This window comes from Peromyscus maniculatus, chromosome 10, assembly GCF_049852395.1.
Source record: "Peromyscus maniculatus bairdii isolate BWxNUB_F1_BW_parent chromosome 10, HU_Pman_BW_mat_3.1, whole genome shotgun sequence".
NCBI lineage: Eukaryota > Metazoa > Chordata > Mammalia > Rodentia > Cricetidae > Peromyscus > Peromyscus maniculatus.
In genome coordinates, this window is record NC_134861.1 from 50,860,409 (window position 1) to 50,883,743 (window position 23,335).

Consider the following 23,335-nt stretch of genomic DNA (forward strand, 5'->3'; position numbering starts at 1 on the left):
TACAAAACCTATCAATCCTACATTCAATTTCTTTTGGAAGACAAGTTCAACAATTTTTTTTCTTCTCATTATGTTCTGCTATACAGTGGATACAAAATCCTATTATATCATTAAATGGTTTTCTTGTGTTCTAATTGATCAGTCACTTTGATTGGGCACATTGATCTTATGATTTGGTTTCATCTTCCAGTAGTGAACACATATTCAAATGAGGCTCATTCTTGAAAGGTACAAAAGATGGGATTCGATAATCGACAACTAAATGCCATACATAGTAGTCAATGTACACTTACTTATCTATTTATCTACTCATGGAGGCATTAAGTATTAATTATTATTATTTTACTTACTATGGTGTGTGTGTGTGTGTGTGTGTGTGTGTGTGTGTGTGTAAGTGTGGGGACTCATAGCTGCCACAGAACATGTGTGGTGGTTAGAGAACAACATTTGGAATATGGTTCTATCTTTCTACCTTGTTTTCCATGGATTGAATTCATGTCTCCAGCCTTATGCATAAAGCACTTTTTTTTTTTTTTTTTGGTTTTTCGAGACAGGGTTTCTCTGTGTAGCTTTGCGCCTTTCCTGGAACTCGCTTTGGAGACCAGGCTGGCCTCGAACTCACAGAGATCCGCCTGCCTCTGCCTCCCAAGTGCTGGGATTAAAGGCGTGCACCACCACTGCCCAGCTAGAAAGCACTTTTATTCTCAGTGACCTTAGTTTTCAATTTTAAGAATATTTTAGTAGTATAATTATTATTAATTCTGTAAATTAACTTTAATATTCTCTTGACTGAAACTGAATGTTATGTTCTTTTAAAACTTTTATTAATCTTAAATTCTTCCACATTTAAAATTTAAAAATATATTGATATATTTAATAGAGTTCTTAATATTTTCTTGTGTCCATCAAATAATACAACTGTCTTTAATTACTATAGTAATTTACTATTCCCACAATAACCAGAGATCTATCAAATGTTTGATAATTCAAATGAACCCAAGAATTGAGTTTCACTCCAACTTAAATTTAGAATGCACGCTCACCTTTGAAGTTGAGTATAAAGATATTAGCAATATGGGTCCTGGAAAGATGGCTCAGTGGTACATGTGCTTGCAGAATGAGTGTGAAGCTTAGAGTTCAGATCACCAGCTGGCGCATAAATGCCTGATGGGCATGATGGCCTCTTGTAATCCCAGCCTTTGGGAGGAGGAGACCGGGAATTCCTTGAGCCAGCTGCTTAGACTGAGACTGAACCCCTGATTCAATTAAGAGGGCTTACATAAGAGCATGAAGCAGAGCGTGAGTGAGGAAGGTACTATTGTTAACCCCTGCCCTGCACAATCAGACCTCTATACATGTGAAGAAAAATAAACACATGTATCAACAACACACACATAAACATGCAAAAATATATTAGCAGTGTTATTTTCATATTGTGTAGAGTGTTGCACACATTTCATGAAATGATAGCCTATATAACTATGTAGTTAATACCTTTGCAAATTTCAGTAACACCAAAAATTACATTGAAGGAGTTATTTATTCAGCCAAATTTTAATGAATCAAAGAGTAAGAATGAGTACCAGATTTAGCTCATATGTTTAAGCAAAGGCCTAAATTTCGTACATTTTATGATTCATTTATGCATTTGGCATTTGTGATTAACATCATCAAGATATATAATAGGTAATATAATAAAGATATTTATTCATTTAAAGATATAGATAATATAACATATTTCTTCCACTGAAAATAAATAAGAACTCTAGTCACATTTTTTTCTACTTTGTTTGTTTACTTCTCCATTTCAATACTCAGAGGAAGTCCTAATAGATTAACCTGGATCAATCTGGAACAAAGGAATCATGAATGATTTATAATCAACAGACAATATTAGGCCTGAGAAGGAATAAACAAACACAAGAAAGCCAAAGAGAACATGAAAAATGATGGGATCAAAATACTATATGTTTCTCTTGAAGTTCAGACAGTTTTGGAGATTAATAGGGGCAAAAGCTGGAAACACAGGAAGTGATGGTTTTGAAGTTGGAGCAGTTAATGGTAATGGCAGTAGCTGGGATCAGAATGGATCTATGTAGCAGAATAATGGGTGAGGATAACTCAAAGGAAAAAGGTTCAGAAACTGAGAAGTCAGTGTCCTGAGTGGATGCAGCAGGCTCTGGGGATATGCTGGCCTCACTTTTTTCACAGTAGCTATTGAAACTTACTGAGAAGCACACGTCTGATGCTGCTGATGGTGTGATGTTTAGACCGTGGACTATTCCAGATTTCTGCTTTCTCTGCATCTGCAATTACCTTCCACACGTTCTGAGTCTACATAAAAATAGACTTAGGAAACAGTGACAGAGATGAGTGGTGGAGTACAGATTTAGCTGTCCTAAAAATATCTGATCACTGAAGTACTTGAACAAGACAGAAGTTTGCTTCTTTCTGTGGGATATTTTGCTTTCAGGAGGGGTTAGAATGTCTGTTCTTTGAGATCTGGGAAACTATCTCGACTTTATTGTTCTCGCCTTGCCTCATTTGTGTGCTCAAAATGGTATGCCATTGAACTTAACAATAAGTTCATTGGATCTCAAAAAGAACAAAGGGGAAAAGTGAGTTCGTGAATGCCTTACTTCCAAGTAAGTCATACTGAAAAGACAATATGATAATTTTGTTTAGCTCTAACAGGTCAACAGTATCACAGCTAACTACATGGGAAATTAGATAGGTGATATAATATAACACCAATATTTCAAAGTAAAAAGTGGGGATTCTGTTGCCAAAATAAGGGAGGAAGAGAACTTAGGATCCTAGGCTTATTTATGTTCTCAGGAATAGGAGTGCCTAGGAAGGAGCAGAATACCAGAAATGGTGTCAGAATATCCAGGAGCAACAACTGTTGTCACCGATGATGAAGTTGAGATGCAAACAGGAAGTGCTGTCTTTGGAGATTGTTAATATAGTCTAGCCTTCCTAAGTAAAACTAGGAGTCAAGAGTGCTACTATTATCAATTCTAATAAAAAACTAAAGGCAACAAATTACTTTGGGGCCGAGGGCAGCCATTATTGGTAAAATGCCATAACATCTTCCTTGGTTTCTGGACTTTAGGCATTTGCAGATCTGGATCCAGAGCAATGAAGGACAGCGTTGTAACAAGAGTGATTACTCCATATTTCCTAAGAGATGTGTGCCTACTTACCCAGCTGGGAAATGAATTCCCACTTCATTGGGAATGAAGACCATGCTGAAGATGAATAGACACAGAGATGGGCTGTATTCCTAAGTGTGGATTCTCAAAACCTTCTTAAGGATTCCCTGTTAGAAGAGGAGCCAATTGAAATGGAGTGATGAATAGATCCCAACCCACATCTACCATGCTGTGACTCTACTAGGTCTCTACACCTATTTATTTAGTTTTTTTCTAGTCCCCAGTAATATAGTTTGGATAGAGCCAGTTGAAAGTTTGAATAATTCACATTGGGTAAGGCTTGTAGGGTAAGAAATTAGGGGAGGCAAAATAGGAGTATCTGAAAATGCTGCCTAACCTCAACTAAGAGAATGTAAAATCAAAATCAAATAAACTTGATGAAAACCAGACATGCAAAAAACATTGAAAACAAAACCATATAAACAAACAGAAAAAAACCTTAACAATGAATTCTAGGGTCCATGGTGGATGTCAATACTGCCATATCCTAAAGGATATTGGCATTTCACTCAACATTCTGGCTCTTACTGAACCTCACAGATTGTAAAAGATGACTGTAGTCCACCACAAGCTTAAGCAAATCATGGGCCTAAGTGCAGATGTCTTTTTGGATATGGTGTTATTGTTGTTTGTTTTTGCTCTTTAAGGGGGCCCGCCACCCAGCTCCCAAATAAATCACACAAGGAGGCTTATTCTTAATTATAAATGTCTGGCCTTAGCTTGGCTTGTTGATAGCCAGCCTTTCTTAACTTAAATTATCCCATCTAGCTTTTGCCTTTGGACTTTTACCTTTCTCTATTTCTGTATACCTTTTATTATTTCTTACTCCGTGGCTTGTTGTGTAGCTGGGTGGCTAGGTGGCTGGCCCCTGAAGTCCTCTTCCTTCCTCTCCCATTCCTTGATCTTTCTTCTTCCAGATTTCTCCTCATATATATTCTCTTTGCCTGCCAGCCCCACCTATTTCTCTCTCCTACCTCACTAATGGCCATTCAGTGCTTTATAAGATCATCAGGTGTTTTAGACAGGCACAGTAACACAGCTTCAGAGAGTTAAACAAATGCAACATAAACAAAAGTAACATATCTTAAAATAATATACTTCAACATGGTACTGCTTTTAGAGCTGATTGTTCAGGCTTCAAGTGCTCATATGCAGCCATTGGCTTGGAGAACTCATTCTTTTCCATTCTAATAAAAGGGGTGTCTGAAACATGATATTCAGTATTAAGAACACTGTATTTAACCTGTATTTTCCCAGTTATTCTTTTAACTCTGGCTACAGTCATCAAAGACTGGCTTTCTGATAGTCCTGACAGCTTACTGAAAATGAAGACAAGCAAAAGCTATCTAATAATTGCATTATCTTGGCTGAATCTATACTTTTAATAAGTCAGAGGATAAGAAAAATTCAGGTGGGACCAGAATCAGGGATACGGTATAAGACTTCCTCAGATAATTGTGGGATTTTGTATCCCTCACCACAATATAAGAAGTATAGGAGCTGGTAACCCCTTTAGATTCTGGTGGTTAACTCATTCCCTATCTAGGAATTCTGCCTGAGTTTTGAGGAGCATAGATGACTGCCAGGCTGTGGTTCTGCTTGAAACAGAAAAAGACTGTAGCAGATCAAAGCTGTGATGGAAGCTGCTTTCCTTTTTCCAGCCAATATGACTCATCAGACTTCAAACTGTTGCCCCTTTTGGTGATACAGAATGCATAATGAGTCTAAGGATTTCCAAAGAAACTCTAAGCCACTTGCAGCACAGATACCATGAAAATGTGCCTGATAGATTGGTTATTGGTCATGGAACACTGAATGAGAAAGGGTTTCAGATTTATAAACTGGCTATATTTGGACTTGTCAAATCATAATGCTGTACATGCCCCACAGCAGTTGATTGCAGTTAGGAAACTGTTTAGAACTGATTCTAATGCAGGACATAGCACAGAAGTAAACACTACAGCTGGTAGCCTTAATGTCCCACAATCCTTACCATAGTTAGTAGTCTTTTCCAGAAGTGCATACCTATGGCCATATGGAAATTCCCATAAAAACCTGAGAGACAGTGCAGAGGGAAAATAAAATCTTCCCAAGGAGTGAAGGCAAACCAAAACTGGTTATCAACTTTAAAGGAAGAAGTGGCGTAAGTCAGGGATATGTGCATATTTCTGGAAAGTGTTTTTTGACTGACACATTTGGAGAGAAAAGAGCTAGAAGTTTAATGATGAGAAAGTCTTGAGTAGAATCATGTAAGTAAACATATGGCAGCAAACAGCAATTGTAATGATCTTTGTATAACATATAAATATCTTCTAAAAACCACATTTCACAGAAGGTATTTTGTGTTGACTCTGCATCAACATGTCTTAGCACTGGAGTGATAGTTTAGAATGCTGTCACCAGTTACAGAGATGGTAGTATGAGTTCTTACTTACTATGGCTAGGTTAGAGAATGTCATCTTTAAAGATCTGCCTGGCTCTGCCTCCCAAGTGCTGGAATTAAAGGCATGCACCACCACTGCCCGGCGAGTCTCATAGAATCTTAAGGCAATGAATATAAGTGTCCCACTCTATTGTGAGATATTGGCAATGGAAAGAGCTGTGCACACGTGTGGCAGAGGCTGCATGAGAACACTTTACACATTTTTCAGAACTTGACTGTGAAATTAAGTGCTAAAAAACATAAAAGATATGCACATACATAATCGTTAGCTGTTTCATCCTATAGTTTCTGATTGGATAGGTACTTGAGGTAAAGCCATGGCAGTTCTATCAAGGTTTCAAATGGTAAACAGGTAGGAACTACACCAGGAGAAATGGTCTACAGGGTGATAAAGATACAAAGCCACTTCACTTTGAGCTATGGGAAATTCCTCACAGTGTAGCCAGGCCTGGGCTTGGTTAGTAGTTACCTTGAGCTACCAGGAGTACTGTGTTTTTCACTGACCCAGGTGCTTCTGTGGCTTCTGCTTTCTTGGGGCTTGCCTTTATAGTGTGTAGAATCATGTGAGTGACGTTCATTTATATAATCTATTTCTCCTTACTATCTAAATGTTTTAAAACATTTTATTTCTATAGTGTATTTAAAAATGGTAGTCGTACAATTATCAACAACCTAATCCTATAACTACAGTTTTAGAAATAAATTGAACAGACAAAATTAATGAATTATTCAGAGATAATTCTGACTTTGTTAAACTGTTCCTACTTGTGACATAACCAATGGCATTCTTAGGTGAAGGATTTTCAAGTAAATTGTTGTCTAGCACAAAGGAAGAGAAACTTTGAACAACTTCTTTGAAGTAAAGTTATAAAATTTATGTACATAAAAGATTGTCTTCCAGAAGATGCAGATATCCATAGCCAGGCACCAGGCTGAGCCCCAGGAGACCAGTTGAAGACAGAGAAGAGGGATTTTATGAGCAAGAGGCATCAAGATCATGATGGGGCAACCTACAGAGACAACCAAACCAAACTAGTGAGAACTCATGAACTTTAGACCAACAGCTGTGGAACCTCCATGGGACTGGACTAGGCCCTCTTCATAAGTGAGTCAGTTGTGTAGCTTGATCTGCTTAAGGAGCCTGACTGGCAGTAGGATCAGGATCCATCCCTGGCGCATGAGCTGGCTTTTGGGAGCCCATTACCTATGGTGGGACACCTTGTACAGCCTTGATGCAGGAGGAGGGGCTTGGACCTGCCTCTACTGAATGTACCAGGCTCTGCTGACTCCCTATGGGAGGCCTTACTTTGGAGGAGGGAATGAGGTGGTAGTTTGGGGGAGAAGGCTGGGGGAAGGGAGGAGGGAAGAGAGGGGATCTGTGGTTGGTATGTAACATGAATAAAAACATTCTTAATAAAAAAGTGTCTTCCAAAAATGAATCATTTTTCAATACAATGAATTTTCATAAATGCATTAACCAACTTGACAACTGAATTTAAAGTTTGAATACGTCCTTACCTGAAAATTTCTGAAGTTAGTCATTCTTCATTTTGTAAGCCAAGAACACATTTCTTTTAAAGGATTGCTTTAGTTTAGTAAAGAAATGGTGTTAAGGTAATTGTAGAGTGTAGTGGGATAACAAAAAGAAATTCAGAGTTATGTTAGAGGTTAAACTGTAGTTATTCTTTAGCAATAACACAGTTTTATACAAAAATCTTAGGAAGAAATCTTTTGTGTTAAAAGACATTACTTAATGGTCAATAGAAACAGATTGGTATGGTGATATTTTATTTGTATTAAAATGTTATTTGTATGTTAATAAATAAAGTTGCCTGTGGGTCATAGCTATTAGCAAGCCATAGGAAAGCAGGGCAGTGGTGGCGTAAGCTTGTGATCCCAGCACTTGTTAGGCAGAGCTAGGTAAGTCTCTGTGTGTTCAGGGATACAGCCATTATTGGATGCACATGCCTTTAATCTCAGTACCAACCATAGAAAACCTGGAGGTCTATATAGACAGGCCGTGACGAGGCGGTCATGTGGTTGGGTTTACAACCAATGAGAAGGCAGAACAGAAACTCTATATAAAGACTTTAATACAGGAAGTAGCTCTGGTTCAGAGAGGTAGGACCACCGCAGGAGGAAGGGTAAGGTTTTAGCTCTTAGCTCTGACCTCTTGGCTTTCTTCTTTGCATTGATTCTGTGTTTCTTATTTAATAGGACAGTTGGTTACATCTACAGATTGGTACTTATTATTGGCTAGTTTTGTGATATTATTCTGTGGAGAAAATATGGAGTAAATTAAATCAAATTAAGTCACCTGAGGGGTAGATTGTCTCAAAAACCATTAGGAGTTCCTGGTCACATCTTTTCTTCTAATTTTGACCAGATTTATTGCAGTGGAAGACAACAGTATGGAAAAAAGTTGCCAGTGGAAGACAACAATATGGAAAGAAGTTGCCAGATGACCCAAATTAGAGAAAAATCAATTAAAACAAGGTGGCTCTCTGTAAAGACTATAGAGTGTTTTAAAAATATGTGTGAAGCACAAAGATACCCCCACAAAAGACTGCTGGCAATGGTCGAGAGACGGCAGGAACTGACCCACTCTGGTGATGGGATGGCCAGACACCCTGTTAGTTGTGCCATAAACCCCATCCAAGGAAGGTCTGAGGAATCTGGATGCAGACATCTGTGGTGGTATTGTGTTCACCAAAATATTGTGTACTCTAATAAATTTATCTGGGGTCAGAGAACAGACAGCCACTAGATACAAAGGCTAGAAAATGGTGGCACTCACACCTTTAATCCTAGCATTCCAGAGATAGAAATCCCTCTGGATCTCTATGAGTTCAAGGCCACATTGGAAATAGCCAACCATGGTGACACACGCCTTTAATCCCAGAAAGCCAGCCTTTAATCCCAGGGAGTGGTGGTAGACAGCAGAAAGATATATAAGGCGTGAGGACCAGAAACTAGAGGCTTTTGGCTGGTTAGGCATTTGGCTGGTTAAGCATGTGGCTGATTAAGCATTCAGGCTTTTGAGCAGTAATTCAGCTGAGACCAATTCCGGATGAGGACTCAGAGGCCTCCAGTCTGAGGAGACAAGACCAGCTGAGGATCCGGCGAGGTGAGATAGCTGTGGCTTGTTCTGTCTCTCTGACCTTCCAGTATTCACCCCAATAACCGGCCTCGGGTTTGATTTTATTAATAAGAACTTTTAAGATTCATGCTACAGACATCCACGGCTGGGCCCCTGGTGGAACACTGGGAGTCTAATTAGTGAGAAAGAAGAGGGTTTATATGAGCGAGAATTGTTGAAGCCAAGGTTGGATAAAGCACAGGGACAAATAACCAAATGAATGGAAGCACAGGATCTATGAACCAAAGGCTGAGGGGCCCCCAACTGGATCAGGCCCCCTGAACGGGTGAGACAGTCATTTGGCTTGATCTGTTTGGGAGGCAGCTGTGTGTTGGTGCCGGGTCCTGGGCTCATTGCATGAGTTGGCTGTTTGAATCCTGGGACCTATGCAGGGACGCTTGGCTCAGTCTGGGAGGGGGGACTGGACCTGGCTGGACTGAGTCTACCAGGTCGATCCCGGTCCTCGGGGGAGACCTTGATCTGGAGGAGGTGGGAATGGGGGGTGGGGTGGGGGGAGGGGGAGGGGGGCGAGAGTGGGAGAACAGGGGAATCTGTGGCTATTATGTGGAACTGAATGATGTTGTAAAATAAATTTACTAAAAAAAAAAAAGAATACCTCAAATAAAACTATAGAGTTTAGAGTTCCCCACCAAAAAAAAAAAAAAAAAAAAAATGTGTGAAGCAGAATGTTGTATTCTGGAATAAAAGTCCAAAGTATCTCTGCAAACCAGCTCTTCCATAGAAATCAATATATTTACCATAATTATCTTCTGTGTGCAAAACTGCTTTCATGGAAATTATGTTAACACAAAGGATGTGAAAAATGAACTATCTACTGGGGAACACTAGTAATGCTTCTATAGAAAATGACATTGAGCTTTGCCTAGAACAACCGTAAAATGGACAAAGGTCCAATGCTGACTTGCAAAACTAATTAGACAATGTTAAATATCAGCCATATTATTACATTTGTTTACATTATATGCGGGGTGCTGGGTGGGTTTCATGAAAGTCAGGGAAGAGCTTTCAAGAGTCAGCTCTCTCCTTTACGTGGGTTCAAGGGATTGAAGTTGGTTTTTTCCAGGCCTTGCAGGAGGCACCTTGACCTACTGAACCTTTTAGCCCGCACAAATCTCAAAGTTTTAAAGTTCAGGTAGAAAAACAAAAGTTTGAGTTTATCAAAACTTATGGATAGAACCTCTTGCAAGATATTGATATGATCATGGCATGTAGCATTTAGTATTCATATTAGTGATCAATGGGACAGAAGAGTGAAGAGATTTTTATAGAGAAATGTTAAGACTTACTCCGAACTTATTTTCTATGTGAAACAATTGTCATAATGGGTTTACAGGGAGCATACACTGGCATGATTTATACATTTTAATGTAAGTGGGAATTATCTGCATCTAATCACCACCAATTTGCTCTGAATTGCATTGTGAATGTTGTGATTTTAGGCTCTCCTTCATTCTACCATGATAGCAGAGTAGTAATTTATTCTTTTCTGTGACAGTCAAAGATTTTAATGGGAGTTTTAAAAAAATTGGCAAAGTTAAAGTGAAGAAGAAAATAGCTTCTGGATTACTCAGATCAGGCAGATGTCATTATAATTGAAGTCAAAGATAAAATATATAGTGTACTTGATTAAATTTAGTCTGAACCTAATGGTCATAAAGACAGAAATGGAAATGATATTATATAATTTCTGCCAATTATTAGTTGAAATGTCTAAGGGTCCTTTGGATTTTTCTTCCTAACTCACAATTTTTCTTTGAGTTACTATATGAAGGATAAAGTACTAATTCAGTTTACCTTGCATTTGTGGTTACTCCTTAAAAATCAGTCTCAAAATTTATTTTATTCCTTGACAATATTCTGTGTATTAGTGTGAAATACCTTCAACACAGCCTAAGTTTATGTGGACAGAAAGAGAAGTCTTTACATCTAAAACATTATCTTCTAATGATGTATTCTGAATTATTCATATTCATAAGTATCAGAGAGTCCTTATATTTATGATATTAAGACAGTATAATCACTTACATTTGGTTGAATATCAGAGGTCATGGCTTACTAATTTTTCATTTTGTTAGATGATTTGACATCTTTTGAGCTTCATTTTCACATTTGAGAGATGATGCTGATGATAGGTACCTTGAAGATTTCTAAAAATCATTACATGATCTTCAGGCAGTACACCATCAGCTCCTGGATTGCTGTGGTCCTTGAAAATACAATAGATGGTCCTGGGGATGATGCAGATGCTGACCTCCTCTCTTCTCACCAGCAGGTCAGTTCCTATGGTAATATTCCACAGAGACATGACCTGCTTTCTCTCTACCTCTTGTGTTCACCATGAACAGCATAGATGTTAAGGATTCCAGAATTCTGATTACTTTTTATTTATCCAAAGAAAATGCCAAAGAGTATCTGCAGACACTTTGGGAAGATAAAAAGTGCCCATTGGCTGTTATTCATTTGAGATAACAGACTGAAGCAGGCTTGACCTAGTCCCATGCAGATAACATGTCTTGGCAGACATACATCTGAGTGGAAAGGCCCTACACTCAGTCCATCATTGCAGGGCTGTGGTAGGATAGTGTCCATAGTTGGGTGTATGAAAACACTTCATTGCAGATGTAGTTCTTTTTTTTTGTTTTTTTTTTTTTTTGTTTTGTTTTGTTTTTCGAGACAGGGTTTCTCTGTGTAGCTTTGTGCCTTTCCTGGGACTCACTTGGTAGCCCAGGCTGGCCTCAAACTCACAGAGATCCGCCTGCCTCTGCCTCCCGAGTGCTGGGATTAAAGGTGTGCGCCACCACCGCCTGCCGCAGATGTAGTTCTTGCACTTGGGATGTAGAGAGAAGCTGGGGTTAAGGTAAATGTGTGTTCAGAGAGTGATGAGGAGCAGCCACTAGAGTTTTGGTGGCTTTCTATAGAGTGAGATATTCTTGAGCAAGCTAATTGGACACAGAATGGAGAATGAGTTTTATAAGACTGATAGATGCATTAACACTCCAGTGGGAACATCTGTTTTCTGACACATGTTCCTAGAAAGCTCAGTACTGCTGAGGAAGTCAACTTTCTTGGTGCCACAGTGCTGAGACCTCACAATAGAAGGTTTATAGAGAAAAAAAATGACAGCAACCTCATCCCATCTCCCAGTAAACTGGGCTCGCCTTCCTAAATACAGAGGAGGACTTCTTATGGTATCCACAGTTTCTTCCTTGGAGTTCAGTTTTGCGGCAAAAGTAGCTTACATAAACATATACATAAGTGTGTGGGTGCTCAAATAAATTTCCATAAGTACATCATATAAAACATATTCAACCATAAGAGCCAACCTTATTTAAAAGTGCCTTATGTGTACAAATTTCCAGAGATCATAACTCTAAGTTTTATTGTGGGCAAAGTATACTTAATAGAAGAAATTACCCCCCCAAACAGATCATGTGTTGTATTTATCAAGTCATTTATTAAAATGGAAACTTAATTTTTAGTAAGTATGCAGAAGCTTTCCTTTGTTAAAAACTGGACACTCTACAGATGCATTCCAAATAATCACTGTTCTTTGCTGTGAGTTAGAGGATTACAGTCACAGAAGCTGATAATCTGCTTCCCTGTGTATAAGACTAAGATGTCATTTCTGCTTCAGAAGACCAAAGTTGGTAAAATACTTGATTCTTGATCAATCAATTAATCCAACTGTTGCTTGAAAAGAAATTTGGCTTTTGGGTGTAGCTCAACGGTACACAGCTTATCTAGTTTGTATAAGGCCCTGGTATACTATGTATCGGCCATGGGTACTTGCCTATTAGTGAAAAGGGTAAACTGATAAAACAGCTAAAATAACAATGAAGTTCTTTTTAAAACACTTCAAGAAACTTTAGTTTATAGTGTTTGTGTAATATATACATGTGTGTGTGTGTGTGTGTGTGTGTGTGTGTGTGTGTGTGTGTGTACGTGCACAAGTGCCTGAGTTCAAGCATGCATACACCAAGGCATATGTGCAGAGGTGAGAGGACAACTTTGGGGGGTAAGTCCTCTTTCCACTGTGGGTTATGGAATTTAACTATTGCCAGGCTCATGTGACAAGCACCTTTACCCACTGACCCTTTTGCTGATGCAACAATGTGGCTCTTAATGCTTAAAAAATAATATTAACACTGTTTGTTATCAGTGCAGATTTTATAGTTGCATTTCTAACTACATCTTACAACGGATGGGGAATATTTGTCAAATGCTCCTCACTACATTTTTTTCTTTTTTTTTATTAAGAAAAGTTTTTCATTCATTTTATACACCAGTCAAAGATCCCTCTCTTCCCTCCTCCTGTCCCCCCAGTCTCCCTTCTCAACCCATCCCCCACTCCCTCCCACAAGAAGGCGAGGCCTCCCATGGGGAGGCACAGTCTGTAGAGGCAAGTCCAAGCCCTTCCCCCTGCCTCAAGGCTGCTCATACATGATGTGTCCTATCATAGGTAGTAGGCTCCATGAAGCCCACTCACGCACCAGAGATGGATTCTGATCCTACTGCCAGGGGGCCCCACAAACAGATCAAGCTACACAACTGTCTCACCATGCATTAGAAAACTTTCCCTGCAATCAATCTATAATGACAAACCCGAATATGCAATACTTCCCCATGAAATAGATTTGAGAAATAGGAATTTCATATTAATGTCCTTTATTTTTTGTGTTTGTTTCCTGTTGTGATTAAGAAACTAACTTCTCAATTAAAAATATTGTTATAACATAATAAGCTGTTGTTTTGTTTGGCATGAGTCTTCTCAAAAATTACAATCACCAAAGTGATGATATTTAGAGGTGAGGACTTTGGAAAACAGATCATGAGGATGGAGCTGCTACTATTAATGAAGTTGGTCCCCTTGTAAAGAGGTCTCAATCATCTTCCTTTACATGTGAGGACACCAAGGAGGCACTATCTATGTAACAAAAATATCAAATCAGCTAGTATCTTGATCTTGGTGTTCCCATTGTCTGGAAAACTTGAGAGATATATTTCTGGTGCTAATAAGCTATCAGCCTGAGGTATTCTTAATAGCAACCCAAACAAATTAATGTCCCTATTAAAAACATTCTTAACCAGTCAACACATTCTTGAGACATATGTGAAGTCATTGGTGTTCAGTATTCTCTTAAAACAGGCTATTGTGTGAAAGTTACCTGCACTTAATGATACTCAGAGTAGAATGGTCACAACCCGGTGGGCCTCCAAGACAGCCTCAAACCAGTGTAATTTTGAGGAACCAAGCAGCTTCCACAGTTTGTTTCATCATTTTCCCTGATCACTTAAGCGTCACCAGACGGCTTCCTTCCTCTTCCTCGATGTTGTACAAAGAACTTGGGATATTTGCCAGAGTCCACTGCAGAGCTTGCATCAGCAGCCTTCCACCAGTGCTGTCCTTCCACGAGGCCAGGAAAACGCCGTGTCCTACACTGTTTGCACACTACCAATATTCTAGCCTTTTTGTGACTCCGTTGTCTTAGAGCCTAAGTAATCTGACGTCCATTCCCTCCGGTTACAATACAATTCTCACTGCAGCCGATTGTTCTCCGCTTTCCTTATGTTTGCCAAGCAGCTGTGTGTCCACAACTCCATTCAGGTCATTCGACACAACGACTCCTTGAGGAATCAAACATTTCATGGCAATTTCTACCAAAGCTACTGTTTAAATCAAACACCAAAATATAAGCTGTAGCTTTGTTCCGAGATTCCTCTGTTCACAGAGCCTTTAAATGGGCCGTGATCAAGGTTCTTAAAGCTGGAGGAATACTACTTTGTTACATTTGAGGCGCCCATGTTTCACAGTATCCTTGAGCTGTCATTAAGAAAAACCCCAAGCATCTTTAAACCAAGCATCTGAACAAATTTATTCCTAAATATATATAAATCCAATTACTTTATTTCACTTAAATACAAAACATGCTTGAAAAAAAATACAAGCCTTCAATTATCATTATGGTACCTCTAACATGGATTCTTAAGTCTTTTCAGTAACTGCTTTAAAAGTCAAGTTCAGAGCAGGAAAACAGGGTGTATTTCTTTTTAACCCCAGTTTTGCTTTTGCCCCTGTATAGCTAACTTGGAACCTTTGTTAGCTATTTAAAAATCAATATCTTATAAAGAGAAAATTGCTTTCACGTTTTACTCTACAGTATTTTGGTACATACAACATTGTTGCCCTAAGTGAAGAGATTTAGCTGCGTAAGTCAGAAGCAAACCACATGAGCACAGCAGCATCAGCAGCTCCTGAATCTATTGTGTGGCAAAGGAAAGCAGAGCAGCAAGTCAGCATCCTGCTTGTTTTAGAAAATCATTGATAATTGGGCTCAATTTTGTTGATTGGCAGCTTGTTGTATTTTCCACTGGTTTTTGCGTCGGTTTTCTTTTTTATGATGTGATTTGAAAAGAGTGGTTTTCTGTATTTCAGGATTAAAACAGCAGCCTCAGAGACATTCATAGTGATGTGTATATTTACCTCTTTTTTTTTTCCTAGAAGCTAAAGTCGATTGCCTTTGCCTTTCTGTGATGTGTTTCACAAACAATGCAGATTTTATTGTTTCTTGTTCCCTACTGGTTAGTCATCTGAGTTTTCATTAGAGAGGAGACCCTTCCAGTTTCTACATTGTGGTGGTTTGAAAGAAAATGTCCCCCACAGACCCATAGGGAGTGGCACTGTTAGGAGGCTTGGCCTTGTTGGAGTAGGTGTGACCTTGTTGGAGGAAGTGTGTCACTGTGGGGGTGGGCTTTGAGGTCTCATATGCTCAAGCTACACCCAGTGTGGCTTACAGTCTCCTTTTGCTACCTGCAGATCAAGATGTAAGGACTATTACTTCTTTCTCTGGTATCATGTCTGCCTGCATGCTGCCTTGCTTCTCACCATGATGATAATGGACTAAACCTCTGAAACTGTAAGCCAGCCCCAATTAAATGTTTTCCTTTGTAAGAGTTGCCATGATCATGGTGTTTCTTCACAGCAGTAGAAACCCTAAAATATTCACTCTTAGGGAAAAAAAATGAGCCATGTTGTAATTCACCCTCCAGCATGTAAGGTGCTCACTGATTGACAAAGAACTGGAGTAAAGAAGGGCTCATCATTCTTCAGAGTACTAGTAAAGCCAGGATGGAGTAGTGTTGAGACAGAAAACTCAAACTGTGTTTTGAAAAGCAGGTGGATTTTAATCTAATGTGGTTAATGAACACAAATACCAGGAGAACATTGTCCACAGAGTCAACTAAGCTGCACTCACAGGGGCTCACAGAGACTGAAGAGGAAATCATGGTGCCTGCATGGGTCTATGCTAGGTCCTCTGCATTTATGTTATGGTTTTTAGCTTGATGTTTTGTGGGGCTCCTAACAGTGGAAATGTGGGTGTCTCTGACTCTTCCATCTGCTCTTTGTATTGTCTTCTTCCTACTGGGTTGCCTCTCCCAGCCTTGACAGGAGGATTTGTGCCTAGTCTTACCTTATTATACAGTGTTTGGCTGACATCCTTGAGAGGCCTGCTCTATTCTGAAGGGAACCAGAGGAAGAGTGAATCTGGGGCAGGGGTGGGGAGGTAGGGACTTGGTATAATGGAGGGAGGGGAAACTTCCATCAAGATATATTGAAAAAAAGAGAAATTAAAAAATAAATTAAAATAGAATGAGACTATGCAAATATGTCCAATGTAAAGTAACTTTTGTAAAGTAGAAAGCATGTAGTTAATGTCTTGTGTCTCACACACTGAACATACTTTAGAGTATTAAAATTTATGTAAATGTCTCCAGAATTAAAGCAGGAAGACACTGCTGGTGTTTCTTTCTGTGAAGCAATTTATAATTATTTGCTAAATGGTTTAATTACATAATTAAATGTAATTAGTGTTGGTTACTTTTTCACTTAATGTGGATGGTGTTTCTCAGCACTGCTGGGAAGGGCTTGAGGCATAGAGTCAGACATGGGTTTAAAAGCAGCATCAGCACTCACCAGCTGTCTAAGCCAAGTGAACCCCAGTGGGGCAGCTTTCTCCTGTGTTATTGAGAGGCTGTGCAGTAGACTTATCTGTGTTAGGAACCTGGCACCAAGGACGAGTTCAATGGGTACTAATTGTCTCTTTTTTTTTTTATCCTTCCTCTTCTCGATTAGAGGAAAGAAATATATTCTAGTCACCACCTCAAGGTAGAGGCTAATGGAGAGCTGGTGAAGTCTGACTGAAGCAAAGTGGAGTCGAATGGAATGGGTTTCACTGCTCCCTGAAGGAAAGCTGGTCCCCTGGAAAGGTCTTAAAGTGAGTCTAAACCCACTGGTCTGAAAAAAAAAAATCATGGTCAATCAGGAAATACCAATTTAAAAGTATTTAGTAAATTTCAAGATAACATCATAAAAGTGGGACTTAACTGTAGGAGTACTGGAAACACAAAACAGCTGAGGTAGAGGGAATCAAATGAGTGTTAACATACAGTCAAGATTTAGTCAGACGCCTGTCGAGATTTTTAACATGTAAAGTATTTATTTATTTTTTTTTTACTTGGTGAATGTCATGTTTTTATATTAGAAACAGTGAATGTGTTTTAACGCTTCATCAGTCTGATATTTAGTTGTTTATTTTAAATTAAATTTTACATTGATGATTGCCCTGGGTTTCTTGAATTTTTATGAGTTTTCTGGGCTCTTCTAATATGAGATATTACATAGATTTAAGATAACAGACTGGTATAAAGCATGGATTTTAAATATATGATTGTAAAATAACAATTACTTCCCTAAAAATAATGATGATCATTTTATAGTTTTTATTGTAAATAATTCAATAAAGTGTTATGACAACTATACCTTGCTAGGGAAACTGAATGTGTTAGCAAATAATGTATATAAATTTATGGGAGTTTGGATCATGATGCTTCAGGTATTGATTGAGAATTTCAATCCTCCTGGCCTTCAGTGGAATAATACTTAGAATTAGAAATAAACTACTGTCAAAGACCACACAATCTTGACATCAATGAAGAAGGAAAGAAGCCAACCTCAAAAGAACACATTGTTGCCTAACAAGAAAGTGCTATTGGGATGGTGATCAGGGTTGGCTGAATTTGGAATGTGGTTGCCAGGGTTTGGGAATGGGAGGGTATGCTGAAAGATGTTCTCTATTCTGTGAATGTGTTGCTCTGATTGGTTAATAAATAAAGTGCTGATTGGCCAGTAGCTAGGCAGGAAGTATTGCAGGACAAAGAGAAAGGAGAATTCTGGGAAGAGGAAGGCTGAGTGAGGAGATGCTGCCAGCTGCCAGGATGAGAAGCAGATGTTAAGATACCAGTAAGCCACAAATCATGTGGCAACTTATAGATTAATAGAAATGGGTTAATTTAAGATCTAAGAACAGATAGCAAGAAGCCTGCTATGGCCATACAGTTTATAAGTAATATAAGTCTCTGTGTATTTACTTGGTTCTAAGCAGTCAGCTGCAGGGCCACAGGTGCTAACAAAACCAGGAAAACTTTAGCTACAAGGGTATGAATATAAAGGTAAAATAAAGGGAAGTGTGAAGGCATGAAATTTTCTGTACTGAGTTTGTAATGGTGGATAAATGGATCTTTATATGTGCTGGAACTTACAAGAGTCCATATCAAAAGTCAATGAACTATATGATAATGAAATACATATAGTACACCTACATATGAATAGATGGAGGTGTGTGAGAGGAAAAATGTATACAGTGAGGAAGCAGACTGTGAGTATCTGTGGGGCAATGAGAATGGAAGTAAATGTGGGTTTCTAGTATAAATGTGGTAAATACTTTTGCCTGTGTGTGTGTGTGTGTGTGTGTGTGTGTGTGTAAGAGAGAGAGAGAGAGAGAGAGAGAGAGAGAGAGAGAGAGAGAGAGAGAGAGAGAGAGAGAGAGAGACTAGGTTCATGAGCAAGATTAATACTACAAAGAAATGTTGGTTTTCTTTAAGCTAGATTAGTAGAAACAATCCAATGGAAAGGAAATATGAGAAATAAAATACTGAGACCATCCTGCAAAGCAACTAATGCCAGAATCGAAAAAAGTCGATGAAACAGAAAAGATCTTGAAATCAATCCCTATAAAAGGAAGAAATAAGAAATTAGCAAGTTATCATAAACAACAGAGGTCAAATATCTTAGAATCACATAGTTGTAGTGCTAAAAGGAAAAGTAAACATTTCATATTGGAAGCAAATAAGTATATTGTCAAATGCGTAAAAGCTGGATTTTTTAGCCATATGAATTGAATTATAAAAGTTGAAGATACACAGTTTTTTGCTGAAAAACAAAACAAAACAGTACTCTATGCAGACATGGCCAAAGAAGAAGAAACAAAGACACTAGAAACAGTTCATATGTGTAGATAAAAAGATACAATTGCCTTAGTTTAAAAAAACAAAACAAAACAGACAATACGCCATTGCTTACTCCAGTGATAAATGGAGGTAAAAGTTCTGTAGAATCAGCAGAAATAAAATATAAAGAAAAGGAAAAAAAGAGGCAGAGGTTAAAAACGTAAGGATTGTTTTGTTTGTACATGTACCATGAGAAAAATACAGTATTCTAAAGAGACTTTTATAGATCAGGATGAATATTGTAATACCAAAAGGCAATAGATCAAATTAAATGGTTTAATAGCGAAACAGCAGTGGATAAAACAAAATATACCAAAATGAATTTAGGAAAGGGAAAGCAGAGACAGAAACTAATGAAATAAATATGGAGATACTTGTGAGATAGAGTATTTAAATTCAATTACATCTCTGGCTACAGGAAATGCGGATATACTGTAAGCAGAGGGCAGAAGTTTCACAGCTATTCACAAAGGCTGTCTAGGAGCCATGTATGCACAGGTGGCATGAGAAAATCATGGAAATGATGGAGCCTACAAACAGTAACCTAAAACAAGTCTAATGTCAGAGGGACTATTACCAGCAGATGAAAATATTTTGTAACAATTCCAGTGACAAACATATAGAGTTAGGTGATGACAGTTAACGCACGTGCACCTGACCGAAGAAGAGCTTTGGAGAGCATGTGGGAAGTATGAGAATCTCTAGCCAGGCGGGCTAATGTATTTTAAGATGTATCAGGCAAAAAATGTTTTTGGTAAGCCAAGTTTAACAACATTAGAGGAAGCTTTTTGTTGTATGATGTAAAGATAAAAGGAGGTGAGTAAAAATGTTTTTATTGGCTAAAATGTAAATAAATTAAATTAAAAGAAAATATAAAGGAAATACTTAATGTTTACACAGAGTCCCATATGCTCTCTTCCGTTTTTCTATGATCTCCCCTCTTCATCCTCTTCATTCTACCCAACTAGTCTCTCTCTTGCCACTCCCTCTTCTGTTTCTCATTCTAAATATGAAGGGCACATTTTTATTGAGTTTAATTTACATGGAATGAAGATAAATATAATAAATCTGCACCATCACCATAGTAAATCCTTTTAAAGTAATCTTATTCTCAACAGACTTCTACACTTCTAATTTCTACAATAAAGGATTTTATGTTCTTGATAGAAATCTACAGAAATGAGTCGTTTACACTGTGTTATGTACTTCTATTCATGTCATCTAATAAGTGGACAGTACAACTTTACATTGCAATTTCACACTCTTTGGTATAGTTTTACTTATATCATGCCTTGTTTCTTGTTATAAATGGGGCAGATGTTCTTTTGTAATGTCTCTTTTTTTTCACCTTTCCGGAGAGAACTTAGTAAAGCTTTTGGGTATTATTGTGGAAAATAAAGAGAGGGGAAGGGCTCAAGAGTAGAGAAAGGGGCCGATATGTAAAGGGGTAGCTGAACGGCCGTGCACAGGAATAGATGGGGAAGTAAACATGGAAAATGTCAGCCCTTGAGCTGGGAAAAGTGTTAACTACTTTTATTGTTCACTTCTCAGCTGCATCCTCTGCTTTGCTTCTTGTAGGGCTTCTGGGGTCTGAGATTCATAAGACAGATTGCAGTTTCTTTGAAAATTTTATTTTGTATGTCTCTAAGCATTCTTGCTGCCAGGTGTTTTGGGGAAGCCAAGGGAAATGGTGAACTCCAATTAGTAGCCATTTTTAATTCAATTTTGCCAGAAAATGGTTTCTAGTAATGAAACTCAGAGGATCAACTTCCTCTTTGTTCAATGCGTCATTCTGACAAAAGAAGATCTTTTATCCCAGATGTCAGACCTCTTAAGTCAGAAGTCTTCTAAAGCCAGGTTTCCCTCCAAGCATTCTGCTATGGTATTATAACTTTTATTGAAATCAGTAGGCTGCTATGGTTTAGGGAATCTGGAATAGAATATTGACAATATAGAGATAATTCACATAATTGCATTTTATTCCCCACTGGAATTCTGTTAAAAGGTAATTGGGAAAAGTGTAAGTGCCAACAAATCCTTGGTTAATTTTCGTAAAATAAGTAATTTAATTTGGCACCCCTTCTAAACATAAATAAGTTAAAAGGGTGGAAGGGCATAGCATATTGTTTCATTATTTTTTATTATTATTACTTCTTAGAGATTATAATATATTCTTGGAAAGAAAGAGCACACCATAAAGACAACAATTTTCTGACAAGAACTGCTTTGCAAATTTAATATGATTTCAATAAAGTTAAGGAGAATGTTTTATTCCTTGAGTTATCGAAGTTGGTCATGAAGTTCATATAAAAAAACATGCAAGGAAGTGGCTGCAGGGATAACCACCTTTAAAATAGTGCAACAGGATGGAGGATTAGCTCAATGCCAAATGTGCATTAAAATGGATACATAAGTAGGAGCTGTTTTTTTTTCTTTTGCATGGCTAAGTGAAATAATAATGGAATTCATCAGAACATTTAGAAATAGATTCAGGTATATTTTGTAATTAAACTTGATAAAGGTTGGATCTCAAATGTGAAGGAAGGTGGATTTTTCTTAATAAGTGACAGTTGGGGCTGGAGAGGTGGCTCATGGATTCAAGCACTTGCTGCTCTTGCAGAGGACTCAGATTAATTTCCCAACATGCACCTCACAACCACATCCAATTCCAGCTCTAGGGAATCTGACATCCACTTCTGGCTTCCTCAACCTCCTGCATGAATACAGTGCACATAAACTCATGTAGGCTTAGACACATACACAAAAAAGTAAAAAACAAACAAACAAACAAAAACCAGAATGGTAGTAAGACAAAGAGTTGTACAGAAGTTCACTGTGGCAAAGGATATCAATATAATGTGAACACTTGTGTGGTTACCCACCATCCATTTGTAAGTATATGGAATACAAATATAGTATATTCATCTGTGAGCCTGGGATAAACAACAAAATAATCAGATACATAAATGAATATAACATAAAATTACTTGTTTTAAGAAATATTATTTCTTGATTAATTGATTACAAATCTGTGATTTGTAAAATTTTTCCCAAGATTTAAAAATTCTGGTGCAATAAAAATGATGAGTTTATTTATCTAGATATAAAAATACCTTCTATGTTTTAAGGAAAAGAACAAGATCAAAGGTAACAAAAATGTAATACAGATTGTGGGCCAGAAGAGGAGAAAAGTTTAGAAGCCCAAATAATTGTACACAAGGATGAGGGCTTTGTTGTTGCATTCTGGGGTCTTCTGGCTCATTTGCATGATGTGGGCTTTCTCTAACATGCTTTATTACAGACATATACATATAACTTAAGGCATGGCATGTCCCAGTAGCATCTTAAATCTCTATCTAGAGATAAGAGTTTTAGTATTATAATGAGCTACATGTAACCTGCAGACACTGGTGTGCCTATGGGCTTCTACCAATGTCCTCATCCTGTCCTAGCTTACTTTGGTGGAACAGAACATTGTTGAGGTTTTACACGCCTCCTCCCTACCCACTCATTTCCCAAATCATATGCTGAATTTGCAGTCTTTGAAGAAATCACTCTGACCTCATTCTCTGCTCTGTATTCCTACCAAGTTTTAAAAGGGTTTAAAGGAACATACTAAGAAAGTATAATGGAAAATGATTGATGGTGGTATGAGTTTGTGTCAATGGTTGAAACAGCTGCAAATTGGAATTGGAGAAAGCTGTTTGGAAACAGCAGTGTGGATAACCTTCAAAAGCCCACTTCTACAGGCTCATTCTGCTATACAGGTCCTAAGTTCTGAAGCCTTCACAGCCCTTTGAATGACCTAAAAGATGAGGAAAAAATACTTAAAATATGAATCTGTAGGGGTACATTTCAGATTCAAATCATGTGAGTCTGTGTTAGTCAAATAGGCAATAAGAAATAGAACTGAAATAATATTATACTGATGATAGAAATAGAGACAGACAGATGATAGATGATAAAATAAAAAAAAACAGGAATAGAGATACTTATCATAAAGAATTGGTTTTATACTGACCTGGTAGAAAAGAAAGTGGGAAATAGCTTTGAATGCATTGGCACAGGAGACAACTTCCTGAACAGAACACCAATAGCATATTCACTAAGATTCATAATTAATAAATGCGACCTCCTTAAGCTCAAAGTCTTCTTTAAGGCAAAGGACACCAT